At 43.2% G+C, this 25661-nt stretch overlaps 1 protein-coding gene and 1 non-coding gene across 5 annotated transcripts in view; both read left to right on the plus strand.

Annotated features, from left to right (window-relative positions):
• C6H4orf19 (chromosome 6 C4orf19 homolog) overlaps positions 1-25661 on the plus strand; it is a 79598-nt gene that overhangs the window by 42794 nt on the left and 11143 nt on the right. For all 4 annotated transcript variants that reach the window (XM_027544243.1, XM_027544241.1, XM_027544239.1 and 1 more), the window contains exon 2: positions 12719-12774. The gene's annotated coding sequence lies outside the window, so the exon portion shown is untranslated. The remainder of the gene's footprint in view (positions 1-12718; positions 12775-25661) is intronic.
• On the plus strand, positions 17840-17911 carry TRNAC-GCA. The gene has a single exon. It is a non-coding gene; the product is annotated as a tRNA-Cys (tRNA).

A 25661-nucleotide genomic window follows, 5' to 3' on the forward strand; every position in this document is an offset into this window, starting at 1 on the left:
GGCCACCTCATGCGAAGAGTTAACTCATTGGGAAAGACTCTGATGCTGGGAGGGATTGGGGGCAGGAGGAGAAGGGGACGACAGAGGATGAGATGGCTGGATGGCATCACTGACTCGATGGACTTGAGTCTGAGTGAACTCCGGTAGTTGGTGATGGACAGGGAGGCCTGGCGTGCTGCGATTCATGGGGTCGTGAAGAGTCAGACACGACTGAGCGACTGAACTGAACTGAAGAAGGCATGAGGGGGGAACTTCCCTAGTGGTCCAATGGCTAAGACTCCGAGCTTCCAATGCAGTGGGCTGGTGTTCAATTCCTGGTCAGGGAACTAAATCCCACATGCCTCAATTAAAAGTTCTCATGCTGCAGCTAATACCCAACATTCCACTATTCTTGCCTGGGAAATCCCATGAACAGGGGGGCCTGGCAGGCTACAGTCCATGTAGTCACAAAAAGTCTGACATGACTGAGCGACTAACACTTTTTCACCTTTCATTACTCCTATTCCACATTAAAAAAAAATACATATATATAAGCCTTTTGGATTTGTAATTTTTAAATACCTACTTAAAAAAAAGAAAGGGTCTAAAGAGGCTTGGAATCCCAAATGTATTGGTAGATGTTCCAGGGCAGCATGTTTTTGAAAGTCTCAAATACTCTTTAAGAGAGTTTATCATTCATCTAAACAAGACCCTCCCCGCATGACCATTATCTATGCTGATTTCACTGGAGAAAACTCATGCCCATGATTCAACATAGAATATCTACCATAGAAGTTGCCCTTTGGGTCTACTAAAACACTCCCAATTACAAGTTTTCCTTCACTATTTTTTTAATTTTCTGAGAAGAGATGAAATAGTGCTTTGAGGGAGCCAAGTAACCATCTTGCATACACCTACGAAATCTTGTTGTGACCTGGCTTGCTCTGACTCACTCACAGTCACATTTGCAAAGCACATCTCTATTAAGAGAAGAAGCAGTGTCCTAAAGGGTCCATGTGTGTCCAGAAAAGGAGTCTTTTCAGTGACCCTGCCGCCATCTTCAGACCTAGTTATGTTTGAGGCAGTATTTTAGGAACTTTGTATGCATTACTCTAAACCTTGTAATCATGCTAGAAACAGCAACATGCCCATTGTCAGTTCAGTTAATTTCAGTTCAGTCGCTCAGTCGTGTCCAACTCTTTGCGACCCCATGTACTGCAGCACATCAGGCTTCCCTGTCCATCACCAGCTCCCAGAGCTTACTCAAACTCATGTCCATCGAGTCAGTGATGCCATCCAACCATCTCATCCTGACCTTAATCTTTCCCAGCATCAAGATCTTTTCCAGTGAGTCGGCTCTTCACATCAGGTAGCCAAAGCATTGGAGCCTCAGCTTCAACACCAGTCCTTCCAATGAATATTCAGGGTTGATTTTCTTTAAGATTGACTGGTGTGATCTCCTTGCTTTCCAAGGGACTCTCAAGAGGCTTCTGCAGCACTACAGTTCAAAAGCATCGATTCTTCGGTGCTCAGCCTTCTTTATGGTCCAGTTCTCACATCTGTACATGACTACTGGAAAAACCATAGCTTTGACTATATGGACTTTTGTTGGCAAAGTGATGTCTCTGCTTTCTAATACACTGTCTAGTTTTATCATAGCTGTTCTTCCAAGAAGGAAGAATCTTTTAACCTTAATCTTATGGACATCTAATATTTATTAATGAAAGAAATGAAGGAAGGAAAAAAACCACTAGGGAAGTTTCCATTATTTTCTGGAAAATTGCTTACATAGGATTAGGAATGCTTAAATGGAAAAGATAAAAATAATAACTGAGCAAGATATATTTGACTCAAGTTTGGACAGGCATCTTAATGGAGACAGACCATGTCTGCAGAGTTCTCAGTTCCCTTAGAAAAGTAAGTGGATTGCTAAGTAATGGTGAGAAATATAGTGCACATTTTTTGAGTGATTATTAAGCATCTTCTTTTTTCTGGTTTTGACATGAAAAATATATTAAGTTCTTTATTTGGGAGGGTGGTGTCCATTTTACCTAACTTAAAGGAAATCTGAGAAAGTTTTTAGTCTCTTGGGATTTTATTGTTGCTTGGAAGAGAAGCTCTATTGGTTTTTGGTATTCGTGTGTGTGACATTTAAGGAAGCAAGATGAAATATGTAACCCATACAGATGTACTCATTTTTTTTTTAACTTTTGAAAAATCATTGCTCCAAGAAACATACAATTTAAATCATTTGGCTGCAGTCTGAGCAGATTAGATAGATAATACTTTCCTAGAGGATGAGCACACACTGATGTAATGGCACCATCAAGTCTAGGAACTTAAATCATGAGAACCCATGTCCAGGAAGATCCTGGGAGTCCATTAAAGTGTGGTCACAGTTGGGGTGTCTTCTGAACCCTGAAGCCATTTCTTGACCTCAGTTCAGTTCAGTTCAGTTGCTCAGTCGTGTCCGACTTTTTGCGACCCCATGAATTGCAGCATGCCAGGCCTCCCTGTCCATCACCAACTCCCGGAGTTCACTCAAACTCATGTCCATTGAGCCGGTGATGCCATCCAGCCATCTCATCCTCTGTCGTCCCCTTCTCCTCCTGCCCCCAATCCCTCCCAGCATCAGAGTCTTTTCCAATGAGTTAACTCTTTGCATGAGGTGGCCAAAGTACTGGAGTTTCAGCTTTAGCATCATTCCCTCCAAAGAAATCCCAGGGCTGATCTCCTTCAGAATGGACTGGTTGGATCTCCTTGCAGTCCAAGGGACTCTCAAGAGTCTTCTCCAACACCACAGTTCAAAAGCATCAATTCTTCGGCGCTCAGCCTTCTTCACAGTCCAATTCTCACATCCATACATGACTACAGGAAAAACCACAGCCTTGACTAGACAGACCTTTGTTGGCAAAGTAATGTCTCTGCTTTTGAATATGCTATCTAGGTTGGTCATAACTTTCCTTCCAAGGAGTAAGCGTCTTTTAATTTCATGGCTGCAGTCACCATCTGCAGTGATTTTGGAGCCCAAAAAAATAAAGTCTGACACTGTTTTCACTGTTTCCCCATCTATTTCCCTTGAAGTGATGGGACCGGATGCCATGATCTTCGTTTTCTGAATGTTGAGCTTTAAGCCAACTTTTTCACTCTCCTCCTTCACTTTCATCAAGAGGCTTTTGAGTTCCTCTTCACTTTCTGCCATAAGGGTGGTGTCATCTGCATATCTGAGGTTATTGATATTTCTCCCGGCAATCTTGATTCCAGCTTGTGTTTCTTCCAGTCCAGCATTTCTCATGATGTATTCTGCATATAAGTTAAATAAGCAGGGTGATAATATACAGCCTTGACGTACTCCTTTTCCTATTTGGAACCAGTCTGTTGTTCCATGTCCAGTTCTAACTGTTTAGAACTGACCAGCATATTGGTTTCTCAAGAGGCAGGTCAGGTGGTCTGGTATTCCCATCTCTTTCAGAATTTTCCACAGTTTATTGTGATCCACATAGTCAAAGGCTTTGGCACAGGCAATACAGCAGAAATAGATGTTTTTCTGGAATTCTCTTGCTTTTTCCATGATCCAGCAGATGTTGGCAATTTGATCTCTGGTTCCTCTGCCTTTTCTAAAACCAGCTTGAACATCAGGAAGTTCACGGTTCACATATTGCTGAAGCCTGGCTTGGAGAATTTTGAGCATTACTTTACTAGCGTGTGAGATGAGTGCAATTGTGCGGTAGTTTGAGCATTCTTTGGCATTGCCTTTCTTTGGGACTGGAATGAAAACTGACCTTTTCCAGTCCTGTGGCCACTGCTGAGTTTTCCAAATTTGCTGGCATATTGAGTGCAGCACTTTCACAGCATCATCTTTCACTTTAGTGAAAGTCACTTTAGTCATGTCTAACTCTTTGCAACTAACTGTATGGACTGTTACCTACCGGACTCCTCTGTCGATGGGATCTCCAGACAGGAATACTGGAGTGGGTTGCCATGCCCTCCTCCAGGGGGTTTTCTCCACCCAGGGATCAAACCTGTGTCTCTGATGTCTCCTGCATTGGCAGGCAGGTTGTCTACCACCAGTGCCACAGCTGTATTAGTTATCTATTGCTGTGTAATACAGTAATCCCCCCCCAAATTACTAGCTTAAAACAATGAACATTTGTTATCTCACAGGACCCAAGCACAATTTAACAGGGCACCTCTGGTTCAAGGTCTCTCTTGGGGTTATAGTCCAGCTGTTGACCAGAGCCATGGTCATCTCCAGGCTGCATGTGAGCTGGAGAGCCCGCTCCCAAGCTCACTCAGGTGCCCATTGGCAGGCCTCCAGAGACCTACTTCAGGTTCACTCACATGATTCTGGCATGCTTTGGTTCCTCCTCATATACTTTGTTCATCCTTTACAGCTAGAGTCAGCACTTTGTAGAGGGCCAGAAAGTAAGCAAATATTTTAGGATTTGTGGGTCGTACAGTGTCTGTCACCACTACTCAACACTGCTATGTAGCTTGAAAGCAGCCAGAAACAACTCCTCAATGAATGGGCATACCTGTATTCCAAGAAAAGTTTATGTAGCAAAATCAGGTAGCCTGACCCTTACTTTAGACCTCTACAAGGACAGCAGCGTGGTTCAGAAAAATTATTGCTGGGCATCACTTAGCTTCTCAGGGCTGCAGGTCCCAATCCATAGTACATGTGGGCTAGAGTAATTTTTCTCAGGGCTTCCCACCACAAAATGCTGTGATCCTAACTTTAATCTTTATTCAGAGCAGTTTAATAGCTATTTCTTTGTTCTTACTGTCTCTCTGCTAAGACTAAGAACTTAACCAGAGTGTCAGTAACACCATAAATCTCACTGTAAACTTGGAGACAGTTAGCCAGGGACAGCTGGTAAGGAATCCACTGCAGTTCGGGAGACCTGGGTTCAGTCTCTGGGTTGGGAAGATCCCCTGGAGAAGGGAAAGGCTACCCACTCCAGTATTCTGGCCTGGAGAATTCCATGGACAATCCATGGGGTGTCAAAGAGTTGGACATGACTGAGCAACTTTCACTAGCCAGGGATGCTTAATATTTTTTTTAATATTTATGTAATTATTTATTTGGGTGCCTCGAGTCTGAGTTGCAGCACCTGAGATCTTCATTGCTGCATGCAGGCTCTTTGGTGTGGCACGTAGGCGTCTCTCTAGTTGTGGAGCACAGGCTCAGCAGTTGCAGCACGTGGGCTTAGTAGACCTGAAGCATGTGGGATCTTAGTTCTCCATAAGGATGGATGGCATACGTGCTCAATCGTGTCCGACTCTTTATGACCCCACAGACTATAGCCCACCAGGCTCCTCTGTCCATGGAATTTTCCAGGCAGGAATACTGGAGTGGGTTGCCATTTCCTACTTCAGGATCTGCTCAACCAGGGATCAAACTCATGTTCTCTGCATTGGAAGGTGAATTCTTTACCATTGGACCACCAGGGAAGTCTCAGGACAACTTAACTGACATGTTCAAGTTCCTTTTTTAATACATGGAGTTTCAGTTAGTCATGGCACGGCTGGCCAGTTTGGGGCAGAGAGTGATGGGCTCTTATAGCAGAGCCCTTGCCCAGGAGCTCTTGCCCTTAGCAATAGAATCATTATAACAGCTACTGGTGATTGATTACTTACCTATGTCAGTGTTGTTGTTGTTCATTCACCAAGTCATGTCCAACTTCTCGACCCCGTGGACTGCAGCATGCCAGGCTTCTCTGTCCCTCACCATCTCCCAGAGTTTACCCAAATTCATGTCCATTGTATCGGTGATGCCAGCCAACTATCTCATCCTCTGTCACTCTCTTCTCTTTCTACCTTCAATCTTTCTAAGCATCGGTGTCTTTTCCAATGAGTCAGCTGTTTGCATCAGGTGGCCAAAGTATTAGAGCTTCAGCTTCAGCATCAGTCCTTCCAAAGAGTATTCAGGGTTGGTTTCCTTTAATATTGACTGGTTTGATCTCCTTGATGTCCAAGGGACTCTCAAGAGTCTTCTCCAGCACCACAGTTTGAAAGCATCAATTCTTTGGTGCTCTGCCTTCTTTATTGTCCAACTCTCACGTCTATACGTGACTACTGGAAGGACCATAGCCTTGACTATATGGACCTTTGTTGGCAAAGTGATGTCTTTGCTTTTTAACACACTCTAGGTTTGTCATAGCTTTCCTGCCAAGAAAAAATCATCTTCTAATTTCATGGTTGTGGTCACCATCACAGTGATTTTAGAGCCCAAGAAGAGGAAATCTATCACTGCTTCTACCTCTTCCCCTTCTATTTTCCATGAAGTGATGGAATCGGATGCCATGATCTTAGTTTTTTTGATACTGAGTTTTAAGCCGGCTTTTTCACTATGTCAATACCAAGTATGTAATCCATGGTTAACAGCTCTTAAGGTTCTTAAGATGCAGATACTTACAGAATCACAAACAGTGAAGTCCCTACAACAGATAGATGAGAGCTGAAAATTTCAGCTCTGAAAATTTCCCATGAAGTAATTCCCCATAAGTCTGACTTAGGGTGAATATACAGCCTGATTTTTCTAGAACAGCCATAATGTCAGATCAAGTCATTCAGAGGTTGAAAGAGGTCTGGATTACTTTTTTATTGTTCTCTTCAAGGTTCTTGGTATATTAAAGTAGTAAAATAATGACAGAATGAGATAATAAAAATTAGAGAATATTTTAAAAGCTTTCATGTACAGATCTGCAATATTGCATACATGCATAAAGGTGATAAAATTTTCCTATTTGTATGGAAAGTATTAGTTCATTGGGAACTGTAGGAAATCTACTATGGAAACATGGGGCTGAAGTTCAAAGCTGTGTGATAAACATTGTCTTCTTTCAGTCCTGTCCATGTAGCTCTGGTTGTATATTTGGAGATAGTGGTCAAGAGTCTACATTGAGGCCCTCCATGAATGGGAAGCCTGGGTTATTTGACCTCCTGTATCCCATGTTCCCATACTTCCTACCTGCCCCGATGATGATAGGCTTTATGACAGAAACCCTGTCATAAGGAAGACCCCATGATATAAATGAAAAACTTTCTGAAGCCCAGCTCCACCATTTGCTAGTTGTGTAACCTTATATGAGTTAGTTAAGCTTGCTAAACCATTCTCTATATTCATAAGATGGAGCTAGTAATGCGTATCTCCAAGTTACGGGAAGAAGACGAAATAATGAATGTCAAGCACCAAACGCAAACTGGGTGTTCAAGTGTCAGATACCATCACTACCACCACACATACACACACACACACTCACGCAGTCTTGCCTCCAATTTGGAGCCCAAGTTTGGGTTTTGAACATCTGATGAGTGTAACTACACTGCCATCCCTGGGCCTAGTAAAGAGTCCTGTGCCCACAATTTCCCCGAGCTCCCGTTCACAAATGAACTGCCAGCCCTACAACTGTGGTGACTTGGCCCCCGGGCCCTGCCTCCTGTTCCGTCCCCCCTCACCTGCCCTTGGTAAATGAAGGTGTGAGAGTCAGCATGTACATCTGAGACACATCTCTTATGCCACATCTGTGAAAAAACTGATACAGAATCAGACTTTATAAATAGAAAAAGGTAATATCCAAAGGGCATTGGCATAAGCAGGTTTGCAGGATGGTTTACAGCCATTTCTCCTGGGGCCCCTGCTGTTAAGAGGGACATACCTTGTGACCGCCACCTGGGAAGAGCTTGTGCTGCAAAGAGAGAAAAAAGATAACATTCATAGAAGTTAAGAATACAGGTCAGGCTTCCCAGGTGGCTTGGTGGCAAAGAATCCACTGCCTGCCAACCAAGAGATGAGGGTCCTTGTGTCAGGAGGATCCCCTGGAGAAGGAAATGGCAACCCACGCTCATATTCTTGCCTGGGAAATCCCATGGACAGAAGTGCCTGTCAGGCTACAGTCCATGGGGTCACAACGAGTCAGATACGACTTAGCGACTAAACAATAAGGATTCAGGTCTGATTCCCTGGCATCTACTGTGCGGGGTTTTTAACTGTTTGGTAAAAGAGGATTTCTGCCTGGATAGGTGATGGCTAGGCAGGTTCCCTTTGCTTTCACCTGGATAAAGCTCTGAAGAGCGGTGATGCCTTATGGATGCAGCATTGCCTGGTTTGTGATGGAGAAACAGCCTCCTGCTGTCTCTTAACAGCTTGGTCCTATAGATCTTTACTTTGTGTCAGAAGAAAATTAAGAAATTGAGAGGCAAAGAAAATCGAAATCAGGTCACTTGTTACAATTATATAAAGCTTATGGTTGGCACCACAGACTTGGAACTTGGAAACTGCAAGGAGGGTGACTTTAACAAAAATGGAAAGTTCCAGAAATGTTAAGCAATAGAGAGAAATGGTTAACTGGCATAATTAATTGGAATAATTTGCAGCCATTTAAAAAAATCATTATGGACATTATGGATTGTCATGGAAAAGGCTCAAAATATAATGTTAAAGGGGAAAAAAGCAATACATGAAGTTGTTATATATTGTGTAAAATGGATATGCAAATGGACATAGACTAAAATAAATCCTGAGAAAAAACTGAGCACCTAACCCAAGTTAGATTCCTTGACTAAGGCTTCTTCCCACACTTTTCCTAAACTTTGTGTGCTTATATGTATTTGTGCATATGTCTGTGTAATTATATCTATTTTATATATAAATATGTACACATACAAATATATTTTTAGTGAAAAAATTCTTAAAGCATTTGAAAAAGATTGGAGGTATTTGTGAGCAGAGCAGCTGCAAAAGGGGAAAAAAGAAAAATGTTTGTATGCTTTTTAAAAAAGCACTTAGACTTTGCATCAAGGACTAAACTTAAATCCATCAATAGATGAGTGAATTTTACACTTTCTACTGCAGCTGATGTGTTACTGAAGTAATTAGGGCCTTTCTTTTTTCCCATAGAGATTCTAGAGATAAATCACAGTTTTGTTTTTCCTTGGTTTAAATGGCATTCTTCTTTGATCATTGCTTCACAGAGGGAAAAGATATTTCCTTGTGCAAAGTAGTGGTTAACTTCTCACAACCTCAGACAACAAAGGGCCCCTCTGTGAGGACGCAGAAATTCCTCCTGGAATACAGGGAAGGCCCCCAGCTGAACCGTATCCAAGGAAGATGCCGCAAAGCTTGCAAAGCTTGTTGGGAGAAAGGAGCCCAGCTGGAGGTCTTTTCTTTCTATTTAGATATTGGCCCTGCTTAGAGGTGGGGGTGGGGGCAAACCCATAAAAGAAAACCCCAAAACAAGCCTGAATGCATTTACAAATTACAAGGAAAAGTTAATTCTGGCAACCAGTGTTGGTGCCAACTGAGGCTTATCATATTTAGAATTTAACTCCACTTGGGAAGAAAGTTGGGTTTTCTTCTCATGGAAGTTAGAGAAGTACACTGAGATGGGCTGTATGGCATAAATGCTGAGTAAAAGCCAGTCTGTGGGTAGGTTACATGCTGGTTCAGTTGGCCTCGGCCACCTCTACTCTCGGGCCACTGTGAGTGCCACATGTGGCCACTGGTTGTTGTTATGACGTGGGATCCCATCAAGTCAGGCCCTGAGCGTGGCGCCCACAGCGCCCCCTACCTGACTGCTGTGAGTTTACGTGTCACCGTGCTTCCTTTTCCACCACCTGCCAGCCTCTTCCCTCTCCAGCCACCATCTCATCAGCTTGAGCTTCTCGACCCTGGGAGGGTTTACAGAACAATGGGCAGGCCAGGCTGGCATGTCCTGGGCTCCGGGTGACTGCCAGTGCCCTTCCCTCTTCTTTCTTCCCTTCGCCCTTCTTGAACTTAAATTCCTCTTCCTGATATAGTTAATAAAGTTCCTGGTCAATGAGAGAGCTTTTTGAAAAAGCCAGAAATCAGGGCGATGATGAGAAGAAATGAGAGACGAGGAGACCCTCTTCTCTACTGAGAGCCCCTCATCCCATGTAGATTAAGAACAGTGAGAAGAATGGCAGCTACCATTTCTGAGCTTCTTCTGCACCTGCTTATCCTGATTCTTACATTATCTGTATACCTCACATCTGAATAAACAAAGGCCCAGAGAGGTTTAGAAGTTTGCTCAAGGCCACACAGCTAATTAGCGAGGCAAAATTTCCAACTCAGAAGTTCTTGAGTTCCCCAGAACTATCCCCTCTTTTTGCTACACGAAAGTGCTTTCCCAAAGACTCAAAAACTATTAGTCACCATCAGTATTTGCCCTCAACATCTGTGGCCAAACAGTATCAGGACATGTAATAAAGACTCCTTTCTAGTTCCAGCAGTGGCTCCAATTGAAAAAGAGTAAAAGTTCTACTCCATGTACAGATAACTAGTTAAATATCAAACTCACCAAGGCTCTACTTACTAACAGACCCATGGAATGTGGTCCCTTCAGGGGTTCCATGTACTTGAAAACACTGTAAAAATCACCATTTAGGAACCTGTAGACCAGCACCATCAAGTAGAACTTTCCGTAGTGAGAAAAATGTTCTATGAACACACTGTCTGATATGACAGCCACTAGCCACATGTGGCTTTCAAGCTGTTGAAATGTGGCTGGCTGGTGTAACCCAGGAATTGAACTTTTCATGTATTTATTTTTTAGTAATTTAAATAGCCACATATGGCTAGTAGTTACCACATTGGACCGTGTGGCTCTAGAATATTCTGGCAGGTCGATTGCTGGTCCCCACATTTTCATGATGCTTTGCCAATAGGCTTTATTATAGGACTGGATCGTAATTACTTGTTTTTGTTTTACCCACCTCACTAGGCTGTAAGCAATTAATTTTGCTAGATCATCTGTTATTAGCACATGACCTGGCCCACAGTTGTCACCAAATCACGTCCAAACTCTTTGTGACCCCATCGACTACACCACTCCAGGCTTCCCAGTCCTTCACTATCTCCCAGAGTTTACTCAAACTCATGTCCATTGAATCAGTGATGTGATCCAACTATCTCATCTTCTACCACCCTCTTCTCTCCACAGTAGTAGGCATTAAATAATTAATGTAGGCTAAATAAATGAATGGGAATCAGCTTTATTTGAAAGCATCATTGTTATTGCTTGCTATCATCTAGTTTACACTTTCTCCTGACTTGGCTCTTAGGACTAGATTGGTTCCCAAACTTCCAGACGAAGCCCAGACTGCCCACTTATGAGTACATCTTTCATTCCTCAAAGAGAATCACTTCTTTAGCTGATTATTTTGGTTATTTGCCTCAGTAATGTTTCTATTACCATTTCTTGATTTTTTTTTTTTTTTTTTCGGTTTTAGACATTATCTTCCACTGCGGAAGAAGATGGTTCAACTTCCACCCCCTGCCCCACCACACATAAGGAATGTCCCCCCTCCCTATTGAACTCCACCTCCAGTTTTAGTTAGATAAATAACTAGTATTTATTATAACTACATAACTGCTGTTCATAGCTAAGCCAAGTAGAGAATTAGAACTACATTTTCTTTCCTGCACAGTTTTTTTTCTGAAGGTAACAAATGATTTGTTTTTTTCATTTGTTCAGTATTCTGCATCCTTACCACTAATTTGACACCAAATTCTTTCCCTAGCATGTGTATTTTTCTCTGTAGGATACTTCAGTGATTCTGTCAATTTCTTCTCTTAAAAGAAAACTGCCCAGAGCCTTCTTACCTTCTGCAGTGGGAATGAGCTTCCAGTGCTGGGATTCTGGAATCTCCATGGCGGTTGTCCTAGGCGTTCCTTTTGTCTCTCTCCTGTGTTTAATGTCCTATTTCTTATATTCCTTGCCTTCCCCTCTTGGTTTACTTCCTCATTTGTTTATTACATCTTCTAATAGACTCCTTTCCAGGAACGGATGGTAAAATTTTTGAGACTTTTCTTATCTGAAAATGTCTTTATTGTACCTTCTCATTTCCTTGGTAATTTGGGCAAATTTAGAATAGTGTGTAGGAGATCAAACCAGTCCATCCTAAAGGAAATCAACCTTAAATATTCATTGAAAGGACTGATGCTGAAGCTGAAGCTCCAATACTTTGGCCACCTGATGTGAAGAGCCGAGACACTGGAAAAGACCCTGATGCTAGGAAAGATCGAGGGCAGGGGGAGAAGGGGGTGACAGGATAAGATGGTTGGATGGCATCACCGACTCAATGGACATGAGTTTGAGAAAACTCTGGGAGATAGTGAAGAACAAGGAAGCCCAGCATGCTTTAGTCCATGGGGTCGTAAAGAGTCAGACATGACTAAGCACAGCACAGCACTGTGTATGTATTTAAGAAGTCTAAAGCCATTCTGATCCCCAGCTCTTTGTATATGGTCAGTTTTTCCTTTGTAGAAGCCTGTAGGAGCTTTACTTTTACCTCACTTCTGAAATATCACAATGATGTTTCTTGGAGTTGGGTTTAGTTTTATTCATCACTTTGGTCACTTGATGAGTGCTTTTATCTAAAATCTCATTCCTTCAGTTATGTAAATGTTTCTCAATAGCTTTCCTGTTGTGCTGTTTAAATCTCACTACAACCATATTTTATAGATGAAACACTGATATTTGGGTAAATGATTAATTGGGCATTAATTGATTGTTAATTCAGTATCACAGGCCTGGTAAATTTCAAAGCCCTTGTCTGCCTGGAGTCACTGGTCCAAGCCAGGAATCCTTTCCCCCACATCACTACCTACGTCTCTCTCCGGAAATGCTCTCTGTTGTTACTTTCAAGATGCATCTTGGCTATGAAAAGGAGGTAACTGGCAGGCCTGTTTTCAACTGTTTTTTGTTTCTTTTAGCTGCAGGAAGAGAAGTTAAATGTCTAGAGAAACCTAATGGACAATTTCCACAACAGGTAAGCTCTTCTCTTTGTTATGTTTTGGGAAGAAGGTCTATTCTTTCCACTTTCCATTAAATTTTCTATTATTTGGTCTCCCTCTGCAGTTTTTATTACCTGAAACATTAAATCTGGTAGACAAGGCAATCTTTCAGATTCATTCAGGTTTGAGTAAAATGCTGTTATTTTCTTTTTCCATTTGTTGTTTGGGAACAAAGAACAAAGTTTGTTTGTTCTAAAACAAGTAACATACAACATGACCCATCTAAGTCTTCACATTGAACAATGTACAGTGTGAGGCTAAAACAAGAAGGCTGAGTATTACCTTGTTTGAGCTCAGTTAACTCCACTCCAATATTTCACCACCCTGTGCATGCCCCCAAAGCACAGCAAGTATTAATGTGGGGCTTATAATTAATTTTAGACAGTAGATAATTTACACCTATGGAATCCACAAATAATGAGGAGCAGTTGCACACATAAAGCGCGTGGAACACCCGGTGCATGGGACACTCTATGGAAGTTTGCTATTTTTAGTGTCATCTTTGTTACTCTATGTTATTAAATCCTGAGGCTATTGGACGCCTTTGAAAAGTTTTTAGTTCAGTTCAGTTCAGTCACTCAGTCGTGTCCAACTCTTTGCGAGCCCATGAATTGCAGCACGCCAGGCCTCCCTGTCCATCACCAACTTCCGTGATGGAGACTCATGTCCATTGAGTCGGTGATGCCATCCAACCATCTCATCCTCTGTCATCCCCTTCTCCTCCCACCTTCAATTTTTCCCAGCATCAGGGCCTTTTCTAGTGAGTCAGTTCTTTGCATCAAGTGGCCAAAGTATTGGAGTTTCAGCTTCAGCATCTGTCCTTCCAATGAATATTCAGGACTGATTTCCTTTACGATGAAAAGTTTTAAGCAAGGGGACTGATAAGATTCAGGTTTGTGGCCTAGAAAGATCCCATGACTTCCGTGTGGCCAATGTCTTAGAAGACATGGGGATGCAGTGGCAAGAGGCTTTGCAATAACTCAGGTAAGAGAGAAGTGATAATGTCTTAGGACAGGGCAGGGGCAGAGCACATGGAGAGACAAGAGTGGGCCTCAGAGAGCGTGTCAGAGGTCGCCTTCCCCTGGAATGTGGTCTAGACCCCTACCAACCCCTTTATCTGCTCGCTTTCAGCCATAAGTCTTTTCCCAAGATTACTTGGGCACTTGTTGCCTTATAGAACACAATGCATGACACACTTTATTTTATTTTAATATTTATTCTTTCTTTCTTTCTTTGGCTGCATCGGGTCTTAGTTGTGGCACTCGAAATCTTCATTGTGTCATGCAGGCTATTGCGTTGTGCTGCACAGTATCAGTAGTTACAGCACACGGGCTCCAGAGTGCATGGGCTTCCGTTGCAGCACATGGGCTCTCGAGTTGCAGCGAGCAGGCTTAGTCGCTCTGTAGCATGTGGGCTCTTAGTTCCCAACCAAGGAGCAAACCTGCATCCCCTGCATTGCCAGGCAGATACGTAACCACTGTACCACCAGGAAAGTCCCCATACTTAAAATTCATACTCTTAGCACTCCCTCAGTCATGTATTTATGCATCTGTCTTCATTGCTAGACTGTGAATTCTTTTCAGCTCCCTGGAACTGAATTTGGTACTTGCACAAAATAGGTGCTCAGGAAATATTTGATGCGTGAATAAGTGGTGAACCCTTTAACATACAGCAGAGCTCTCTGCCTCTTGTGTCCTGGTCACTAGCAGAATGTTTTATCCTCAGATTCTCAAGGGTATTCAAGGCCTTGAAACCATGCTTATTCTTCTCAAGTGCAAACTTCAAAGAAATAATGGACATGAGTTTGAGTAAACTCTGGGAGATAGTGAAGGATAGGGAAGCCTGGTGTGCTGCAGTCCATGGGGTCACAAAGAGTGACTGAAGAACAACAAAAGGAACATCAGTGTCCAAATTCTGCACATGCAGTGTCATCTACAAACATGGGAGAGTCTGTTTTTTCTTGTCCTCTGACCAGTCCACACTTCCCACCTTGAGTGGGAAGCCTGTATTATAAAATACAGTGGTTGTGTAGTAGGATGTTCTTTAAGAGTCGCTGAAGTTTGGCCGTCTAGAATACTGGAGATTAACCAGAACTAGTCCATTCCAAGCATCCAGCCTTGAGGTGTGCTTGCTTTTAAAGTCATCATTATTTGTAGCTTTACAAGACTGTAGCATTTATAAACTGTAGAAGTTTATAAACTGCTGTCCACATCGCCTCCTCTTCAACTTCTTCATTTCCAGAACTTCATTTTTTCTAAATGCTTCAGTTATCTTCCAGACTTCCCCCACCTTCCAGATAAGGCTACTTACCAATGTTAGCGACACACCCTGTGTTGAAGACACGCCTGACTCTCGTGGGATTCCAGGGAGGATTGGGTCAGAACATCACCCATTTCTGTTCTCTGTGTCTAAAAGTCACTGCTGCTGCTGCTAAGTTGCTTCCGTCGTGTCCAACTCTGTGCGACCCCATAGACGGCAGCCCAACAGGCTCCTCTGTCCCTGGGATTCTCCAGGCAAGAATACTGGAGTGGGTTGCCGTTTCCTTCTCCAATGCATGAAAGTGAAAAGTGAAAGTGAAGTCGCTCAGTCGTGTCCGACTCTTAGCGACCCCATGGACTGCAGCCTACCAGGCTCTCCGTCCATGGGATTCTCCAGGCAAGAATACTGGAGTGGGTTGCCATTACCTTCTCCTAGGCCAGGGTTAAAAAATTTTCTCATAGACGATGACCATGAAGGTGAGAGCAGCCCACATCTATTAAGAACCTGCTACTTGCTAGTCACACTCTGCCAGGTCCATCACATGTATAAGTCGTGTGGTTCTCAGAGGAACCCTTCACAATTCCGTGTCACTGTTTCCCTATCTAGTGGCTGGCAAAGCTTAGACTCTGAGAGGTTAAGCTACTCAAGATCATCCAGCTTATGTCAGACCAATCCAGACTTTTGACTCCAGAGCCCACTCCCTTAATTATGATAGACAGACTGTCCTCTATCTACTGGGTCTTAAAATTCTTCGTCCTCTTCTTCTAGAACCAGATATGATTTTTACACACATTCTTTGACCAGTCATTCTGTTGAGGTGGCTATAAAAATGAAATCAATTATGAACTAATAATGCAAGGGTATCTCTGATGAGTTTAAGCAGATATCCTACTAAAGATTAGTGATGCTGAGCTTCCTATATAACTTAAGTCAAAGTCAAGAGGATCAGCCCAACAAGCTGAGTTGAGATGAGTCATGTCAGATGATACTGTGATTACGGGTGGTCAAGAGTGTGATGGGAGGGGGGCCACCGAATCCCACATGAAAAAGACATAGAACTGCACGTGTTAAGTGAAAACACATCATCTTCACTTCAAATTTTAAAAGTCTTCTCAAATTGTATTATCTGAAGAGTCTCCAAAGTGTACTTGTTCATATTCTTAGAAACTAAAAGCCACCCAGAAGGTGATGGCCTGTCCCCATCTTCAGTTGAGCCTGAGTGTTTGTGCTGTGGACATTATCCCTGAACACATGTGGTTTGGTTTGGTTACTAGTGACATGGTCTACTAGTTCATCAGTGAACAAGTTTCTACCCAAGTAGCAGAATTCATGGTAAACACCTAATCCCATATCATTGATGATAGTCTGTCATGTTAAGTGAGATTGTGTATGTGATCCCTGGGTCAGGAAGATCCTCTGAGGTAGGAAATGACCTCCCACTCCAGCACTCTTGCCTGGGAAATTCCTTGGACAGAGGAACCTGATGGGCTACAATACAGTCTATGACACGACTGAGCAACTGAGCATGCACGCACGTATATGTGATTAGCTGAGCTCTCTGTAATGTCTCTTTCACTTCAGAGCTGTCTGTGGTCATTTGCAAGACTTCCTCAAAACATATTTCAAAAGCAACTGATAAATGCATGGTGATATCTGGACTCCCAGCTCTAAGAGTTATAGATACTGTCTTCAACTGTTGAATTAGAGACTCCCTGAAGGATTTGGAAGGAAAGTTATGACCAACCTAGGTAGCATATTCAAAAGCAGAGACATTGCTTTGCCAACAAAAGTCCGTCTAGTCAAGGCTATGGTTTTTCCAGTGGTCATGTATGGATGTGAAAGTTGGACTGTGAAGAAAGCTGAGTGCCAAAGAATTGATGCTTTTGAACTGTGGTGTTGGAGAAGACTCTTGAGAGTCCCTTGGACTGCAAGGAGATCCAACCAATCCATTCTAAAGGAGATCAGTCCTGGGTGTTCATTGGAAGGACTGATGCTAAAGCTGAAACTCCAATACTTTGGCCACCTCATGCGAAAATTTGACTCATTGGAAAAGACTCTGATGCTGGGAGGGATTGGGGGCAGGAGGAGAAGGGGATGACAGAGGATGAGATGGCTGGATGGCATCACCAACTCAATGATCATGAGTTTGAGTGAACTCCGGGAGTTGGTGATGGACAGGGAGGCCTGGTGTGCTGCGATTCATGGGGTCACAAAGAGTCGGACACGACTGAGCAACTGAACTGAACTGAACTGAAGGATTTGGGGGTGTATTAAAAATAAACTTCCTGCTACTACATTGATAATGGGGAATAGATTAATAGCACCCACATGAATAATAGAGAATGCCCTTCATATTTCAGCAGACATAAGAGACACCTAAACTTATTTATTAACCACAGTCACCCATATGTGTTAATGATATTGAGTATTTTCATGAGATTACTGAAAATAGTGTGAAGGTCCATGTGTTCCCTATACTTTCTCCAGTGGCAGTTTTAGAATATCTATCTACTAGGAAGGTTTCAGAGCTTAGAAGGGAAGACAGGAGACTTGTCTAGAAGTTGTTTTGCACAGTAAACAGACTGATCTGGGGTGGGAAAGGCAAGAGAAATTGACGGAGATGACGGAGGGGCTAAAGTCCCTTCCCCAACCACCACTGACACCCACCATGACTTGTCCTACATCAGAAATTAGCAGCAAGTACATTGGATACTACCCATCTGTACAGAGTTCAACACTCTTATTGTATATCACTTAATAACTAGCTAGGAAGCCAGAACTTCCCTGGTGGCTCAGAGGATAAAGCGTCTGCCTGCAATGCAGAAGACCCTGGTTCAATCCCTGGGTTGGGAAGATCCCCTGGAGAAGGAAATGCCAACCCACTCCAGTATTCTTGCCTGGAGAATCCCATGGACAGAGGAGCCTGGCGGGCTACAGTCCACGGGGTCGCAAAGAGTCAGACACGACTGAGCGACTTCACACACAGGAAGCCTTTAGTCAGGATATTATTTGTATTAGAGAAGGTCCAGTCAAGAATGAGAACTCTTCCTTTCAAACAGAAGGATGTTATAGTCAGTGGGTTATGTGGGTATTGGAAGATCTGGGAAACCAAATGAGATGCTGAGTTAAACACGGAGATGGTCAAGGCAGGAAGACATTACCATCCTAAGGGGAGCCCAGAACCAGGTGCTGGGTCGGTGGCTGGAGCCTGGTGAGGCACCATAGCGGGTGGGGCTCTTGCACATCTCTTGCTGTGGACGAGAGCTGGCCACTACCGGGATGAGCAGGATGCCGTCCAAAGCAGAGAGAGGAAGGGAACCAGACCCTGCCTTCCCTCATCCTCTCCTTCTTCCACCAGTACCTTCCACTGGTGGGACTCACCCAGATCCAGACAAGGGCTCCTCAGTGTTAGGGTGCCCTGAAAAACTGAGCGGGCAAGGGAGGCAGAGACCGATCGAAGAGCAGACAGGCAGTGGACCGGCCCGATGCTGGCATTGTTTCGACTATTAGTTGGGTTTGTTTCCACTGTTCCTCAGTTAGTAAACATTTAGGTTGTCCAAACTGATCCCTTTATTATTGGACACTTGGTTTATTTTCACTTTCTCCTGTTATAGTACCCATAGAGAAGGATAGAGGAACGTAAGTTAAAAACTGTTAAAAAGCAAATTCTGAAGAACAGAATTTTTAGAAACTTAACAGGATTATAAGCTGCGCCCATTGGCAGTGGAATTGGAAGCAGTGATTACTGGTATTAGTTTCTGACCAACATAAAGTTATGTTTTGGCCAACTTGGTTTGGGCCATGCCATCTGTCACCGAAAGAGGCCAGTGGTAATGGTAACCACCTCACTGTTGCCTGAAATTCCCCAAGACACAGAGTTCTTAGAGTGTTAGGCCTCTCCCTTTAAGTAGAGCTCGCCTAGACCAACCAGTAACATTGGCAAAACAAAGACTCCTGCCTGCGTTTATTTCCTTAAAACCATAAAGCTGTAGTTCTCAGAGTGCGGTCCTTAGACAGCAGTGTTAGCACCACCTGGGAGCTTGTTGGAAATGCAGGCTATCAGGCCCCACACAGACCCAGGAGGACGCCTGATGGCCCTGGTGCCCTCTGCCTCTCAATGTCCCCCAGGATCCCACCCCTGTCACCTGCACACCTTGGTTCAGTAATGAATTGCACCCCTCCTGACCTAAGTAGGAGCCTACCCCCAGGAATTTACAGTCCAGACAATAGGGGAATAGCTTCTCAAACTTTTCCCTAGAACCTTTCTCCCCAGGGTACAGGAAGAAGGACCTGGTCTAGAGGGCTGACCACAAGTTACCAACAGAACTTGTAAATTTCTGCATACCTTTGTTTAATTCTAATAATTGAGGCACAATTTGCCTTTTCAAACACAATATTCTGAATTTCTTTTAAATACAAAGTAATGGGCTTCTTCCCCAGAAACCTTTGAACTGGGCCAGATTTATTTTATAGCTTATCTTTACCCCCTAGAATATGGTCATGTACCCTCATCCAGAAGATGGGGCCCCAAGACCAGCTCACACCGTGGGCAGCACACAGGGTCTGGGGCAAGCACAAGGATGGCCCTAGGGAAGGAACGGTGAAATGGACAGGTCCAGCTGCAGCAGATCTAACCCAGGGCAGGAAGTGAACCCTTCCATATCCTATCCTGCCTCCCCTAGTCCTTCCCCAAAACTTTCATCCAGGCATCAGATCCCATTTGTGTGAAGAGAGGTGTCTGTAGAATTGCAGGAGTCTTTTGACCCATCCATGGTCTGGCCAGGCTACAGAGTAAATCCCGTGCCCAGCCAGAGCTGGAGGAAACTCTGCCATAAGGTGGTACCGTGGCTACCAGAACTTAACACAATAATTATCTGAATGTTTACCAAATCACCTACTCTGTAACTTCGCCACATGGCAGAGCACCTACACTGTTTAAGCCCTAATTCTCCTGTATTTAAGGCCTTTCGCATACTAAGTCCCTCCCTTGAAATTAAATACCCAATATATACTGCCATCTGGTGGCTAATAGATGAAACCACATGTATGAAATACTGTTCAGTCCCTAAGTGGTGTTAGGCACTTTGCAACCCCATGGACCGCAACACTCCAGGCTTTCTTGTCCTTCACTATCTCCCAGAATCTGCTCAAACTCGTGTCCATTGAGTTGGTGATGCCATCCAACCATCTTATCCTCTGTTTTCCCCTTCTCTTCCTGCCCTCAGTCTTTCCCAGCATCAGGGTCTTTTTCCAATGCATTTGCTCTTCGCATCAGGTGGTGAAAGTATTGGAGCTTCAGCATCAGTCCATCCAGTTAGTAGTCAGAGTTGACTTCCTTTTTAATACCCTGTGTAGATTTGTCATAGCTTTTCTTCCAAGGAGCAAGTGTCTTTTACTTTCATGGCTGCAGTCACCGTTCTCAGTGATTTTGGAGTCCAAGAAGATAAAATCTGTAACTATTTCCAATTTTTCCCATCTATTTGCCATGAAGTGATGGGACTGGATGCCCTGATCTTACTTTTTGAATGTTGAGTTTTAAGCCAATTTTTTCGCTCTCCTCTTTCACCTTCATCAGAGGCTCTTTAGTTCCTCTTCACTCTCTGCAATTAGAGTGGTATCATCTGCATATGTGAGGTTGTTGATATTTCTCCCTGCAATCTTGAGTCCAGCTTGTGTTTCTTCCAGTCAAGCGTTTCTCATGATGTACTCTGCATAGAAGTTAAATAGGCAGGGTGACAATATACAGCCTTGATGGACTCCTTTTCCAATTTGGAACCAGTTTGTTGTTCCATGTCTCGTTCTAATTGTTACTTCTTGTTCTGCATACAGGTTTCTCAGGAGACAGGTAAACCTAATTCCCATTTCTTTAAGAATTTTTCACAGTTATTGTGATCCACACAGTGAAAGGCTTTAGCATAGTCAATGAAGCAGAAGGAGATTTTTTTTTTTAATTCCCTTGCTTTTTCTATGATCCAGAGGATGTTCGCAATTTGATCTCTGGTTCTTCTGCTTTTTCTAAATCCAACTTATACATCTGGAAGTCCTCAATTCATGTACTGCTGAAGCCTAGCTTGAAGAATTTTGAGCATAATCTTTCTGGCATGTGAAATGAGTGCAATTATACAATAATTTGAACATTGTTTAACATTGCCCTTCTTTGGGATTAGAATGAAAACTGACCTTTTCTAATCTGTGGCCACTGCTGAGTTTTCCAAATTTGCTGACGTAATGAGTGACGTAATGAGCACTTTAACACCATCATCTTTTAGGACTTGAAATAGCTCAGCTAGAATTCTGTCACCTCCACTAGCTTTGTTCACAGTAATGCTTCCTAAGACCCACTTGACTTCACATTCCAGGATGTCTAGCTCTAGGTGAGTAACCACACAGTCATGGTTATCCGGGTCATTAAGACCTTTTTTGTATAGTTTTTCTGTATATTTCTACCACCTCTTCTTAATATCTTCTGCTTCTGTTAAGTCCATACCATTTCTATCCTTTATTGTGCCCATCCTTGCATGAAATGACCCCTGGGTATCTCTAATTTTCTTGAAGAGATCTCTAGCCTTTCCCATTCTGTTGTTTTCCTCTGTTTCTTTGCATTGTTCACTTTAGACTTTCTTAACTCTCCTTGATATTCTATCAGAACCCAAATCAAGAGGATCCAGTTCCCTTTTGCAAAACATACTGGATCACAAGCTGCTGCTTATTGTGAAATTCTGTGGACTCAGAAATGAACAGAACCTAGTAAGAGATATTATGGTATTATATTAATATAATAAGAAAGATATAATATATAAATATTATATAGTTAATGTTAATAATGAAAACAGTAACAGCAGAATTATAATAGGTACACTGTGCCTGTGTGCGCTAAGTCGCTTCAGTCATGTACAGCTCTGTGCGACCCCATGGACTGTAACAGCCCGCCAGGCTCCTCCGTCCGTGGGATTCTCCAGGCATGGGTTGCCATGCCCTCTTCCAGGGTATCTTCTTGTCCCAGGGATTGAACCCGAGTTTCTTATGTCTCCTGAATTGGCAGGTGGCTTCTATATGACTAGTGCCACCTGGGAACCACTCTCTAATTTATATATCCGCTTACTTATCCATAAAATACTGGCTTCCAACTTCTGTACGCAGCTGGTAGGAATGTAATGTTGCAGCCACTATGGAAACCAGTATGGAAGATCTTCGGAAAACTAAAAATAGACTACCATATGACTCAGCAATTCCATTCCAAGGTATATATCCAAAAAAAAACTACAACGCTGGTACAAAAAGATCCAGGCACGCCAATGTTCATAGCAACACTGTTTATGGAAGCCATGATATGGAAGCAACCTAAGTGTCCATAAACAGATGAATGGATAATGAAGGTGTGATATATGTAATATAATGGAATATGATTCAGCCATAAAAACAAATTAAACTCTGCCATTTACAACAACATGGATGGACCTAGAGTATGACGTTTAGTGAAAGAAGTCAGACAGAGAAAGACGAATACTGAACGATTTTATTCATATGTAGAGTCTCAAAAATGAAACAAAAGAATACAGCGGAACAGAAACAGACTCACAGATACAGAAAACAAGCTAGTGGTGTTAACAGTGGGCAGAAGGAGGAGAGGAGGGGCCAGGCGGTGGCATGTGATTAAAACTATCGTGTACAAAATAGATAAGCAATAAGGACATATTGTACAGCACAGGGAAATGTAACCAGTATTTTGTGGTAACTTTAAATAATTTACAAAATATTGAATCACTGTGCTGTACACCTGAAACTAATATAATATTGTAAATCAACTATCCTTCAGTTAAAATAATAATAGGGATTTTTCTGGCAGTCCATTGATTAGGACGCTCTGCTTTTACTGCCTGGAGAAGGCAATGGCAACCCACTCCAGTACTCTTGCCTGGAAACTCCCATGGACGGAGGAGCATGGTGGGCTGGAGTCCATGGGGTTGCTGAGGGTCGGACTTCACTTTCACTTTTCACTTTCATGCATTGGAGAAGGAAATGGCAACCCACTCCAGTGTTCTTGCCTGGACAATCCCAGGGACTCCGGAGCCTGGTGGGCTGCCATCTCTGGGGTCACACAGAGACGAACACGACTGAAGCAACTTAGCAGCAACAGCAACAGCAGCAGCAGCAGCTTTTACTGCCATGGCCTACGTTCATTCCCTGGTCAGGAAACAAGATCCTTCAAGCCACATGGTGCAGCCAATAAGAAACAAACAAACAAATAAAATACTGGCTTCTTCCTTCAAGGGTTATTGTGGAGTTGAAATGAATACATGAATTTTTTTAAAACAGTACTTGATGCATATTAAACAATAGAATGTTAATTATTTATAATCATTAATAAGCACTGGCAGGGTGCCAGACATAATAAATGCCATACATACTTTTATCTCACTAATTTTTGAAACAATCCTGATAAACAGGAATTGTTACCTTTCCTATTTTGCTGATTAGACAGGTAAAGTTTGCAGAGGCTAAGAAATTTGCACAGAGGTCACAAAGCTAATAAGTGGTGGAGGCAGTGTTGGAACCCAAACTCACCCTAAATTACTCATTTAACCATGGTGCTGAATTGCTGATACTATGGATTTTCTCAAAAGCTTACAAATTCCATCCTGCCTCACACATACCCCAGCCCTGCCACACACACACACACACACACACACACACACACACACTCTTACACACTTCCCCAGCCCATTCCAGTGAAGAGGTCCAGCACATACTTCTTTGTCCTCCTGACCTGAGTCCTTGCCCTTCCCAGGGAAGTTGCAGTTACACACACTGACTCTTATCTCAAGGCTACAGGGTGTTGATCAGCTCTGTGTGTGTGTATACACTCAGTCGCTTCATATTCTCTGGCAAAGAAGCCAAGAAGACCTCTTCAAAGAGCTGCAGACCTCAGGGAATGAGATGAGAACTTGGGGCCTGAAGGGAGGAAACAGGAAGAGAAGCTTTGTACATTCAGTTAGGATCATGGGTCTAGGTGAGTGTGGACTTGGGACCCAAACACCCCCATCAGTATAGGGATGTGGTAGTTCACAAACCACTGAGCAGGGCTCCCACCTGCAGAAGGGTCATATCGGTACCTACCTTGTCTGGGTGTTCAGTGCTAACAGTGTGTGACCCAAGTCAGAGAGGTCATGAGTTGAGGACACTTGCTTCACTGATTCACCGCCCCCATTGTTCAATCTGGAAGAGACCTTTGATGTCAGGGACTCACTGGGGAGATAAAGAACCTGAGGGATCGAGAGATTACACTACTTTCCCACATGTGCACAGTTGATGATGAAGCTCCTGCTGGAAGGTGGATTTCTTATACCCAGCATGGACTTCGCCTGGTTGAGTTCACAAACACCAGCCCTTCCTGACAATATTAGTTAGGGGCACAAAACCCTTCCTGACAATTAGAAATGCCATGACAATTGTTTTTCCCAAAGTTCCACAAAACATAAATTCTATTGGTTATTAATATACCAGACCACCTGATCTGCCTCTTGAGAAATTTGTATGCAGGTCAGGAAGCAACAGTTAGAACTGGACATGGAACAACAGACTGGTTCCAAATAGGAAAAGGAGTATGTCAAGGCTGTATACTGTCACCCTGCTTATTTAACTTATATGCAGAGTATATCATGAGAAACGCTGGGCTGGAAGAAGCACAAGCTGGTATCAAGATTGCCAGGAGAAATATCAATAACCTCAGATATGCAGATGACACCACCCTTATGACAGAAAGTGAAGAGGAACTTAAAGGCTTCTTGATGAAAGTGAAAGTGGAGAGTGAAAAAGTTGGCTTAAAGCTCAACATTCAGAAAACGAAGATCATGGCATCTGGTCCCACCACTTCATGGGAAATAGATGGGGAAACAGTGGAAACAGTGTCAGACTTTATTTTTCTGGGCTCGAAAATCTCTGCAGATGGTGACTGCAGCCATGAAATTAAAAGACACTTACTCCTTGGAAGGAAGGTTATGACCAACCTAGATAGCTTATTCAAAAGCAGAGACATTACTTTGCCAACAAAGGTTCGTCTAGTCGAGGCTATGGTTTTTCCTGTGGTCATGTATGGATGTGAGAGTTGGACTGTGAAGAAGGCTGAGCGCCGAAGAATTGATGCTTTTGAACTGTGGTGTTGGAAAAGACTCTTGAGAATCCCTTGGACTGCAAGGAGATCCAACCAGTCCATTCTGAAGGAGATCAGCCCTGGGATTTCTTTGGAAGGAATGATGCTGAAGCTGAAACTCCAGTACTTTGGCCACCTCATGCAAAGAGTTGACTCATTGGAAAAGTCTCTGATGCTGGGAGGGATTGGGGGCAAGAGGAGAAGGGGACGACAGAGGATGAGATGGCTGGATGGCATCACTGACTTGATGGATGTGAGTCTCAGTGAACTCCGGGAGTTGGTGATGGACAGGGAGGCCTGGCATGCTGCGATTCTTGGGGTCGCAAAGAGTCGGACACAACTGAGCGACTGATCTGATCTGATCTGATGGGGGAAGGGAAGTTCTGTGGTCAAATAATTTTGGGAAATACTGAATTAAACAGGGTGGAATCATTCTTTTTCATAATTGCAAAT

The sequence above is a fragment of the Bos indicus x Bos taurus genome, chromosome 6 (genome assembly GCF_003369695.1).
Source record: "Bos indicus x Bos taurus breed Angus x Brahman F1 hybrid chromosome 6, Bos_hybrid_MaternalHap_v2.0, whole genome shotgun sequence".
Lineage (NCBI taxonomy): Eukaryota > Metazoa > Chordata > Mammalia > Artiodactyla > Bovidae > Bos > Bos indicus x Bos taurus.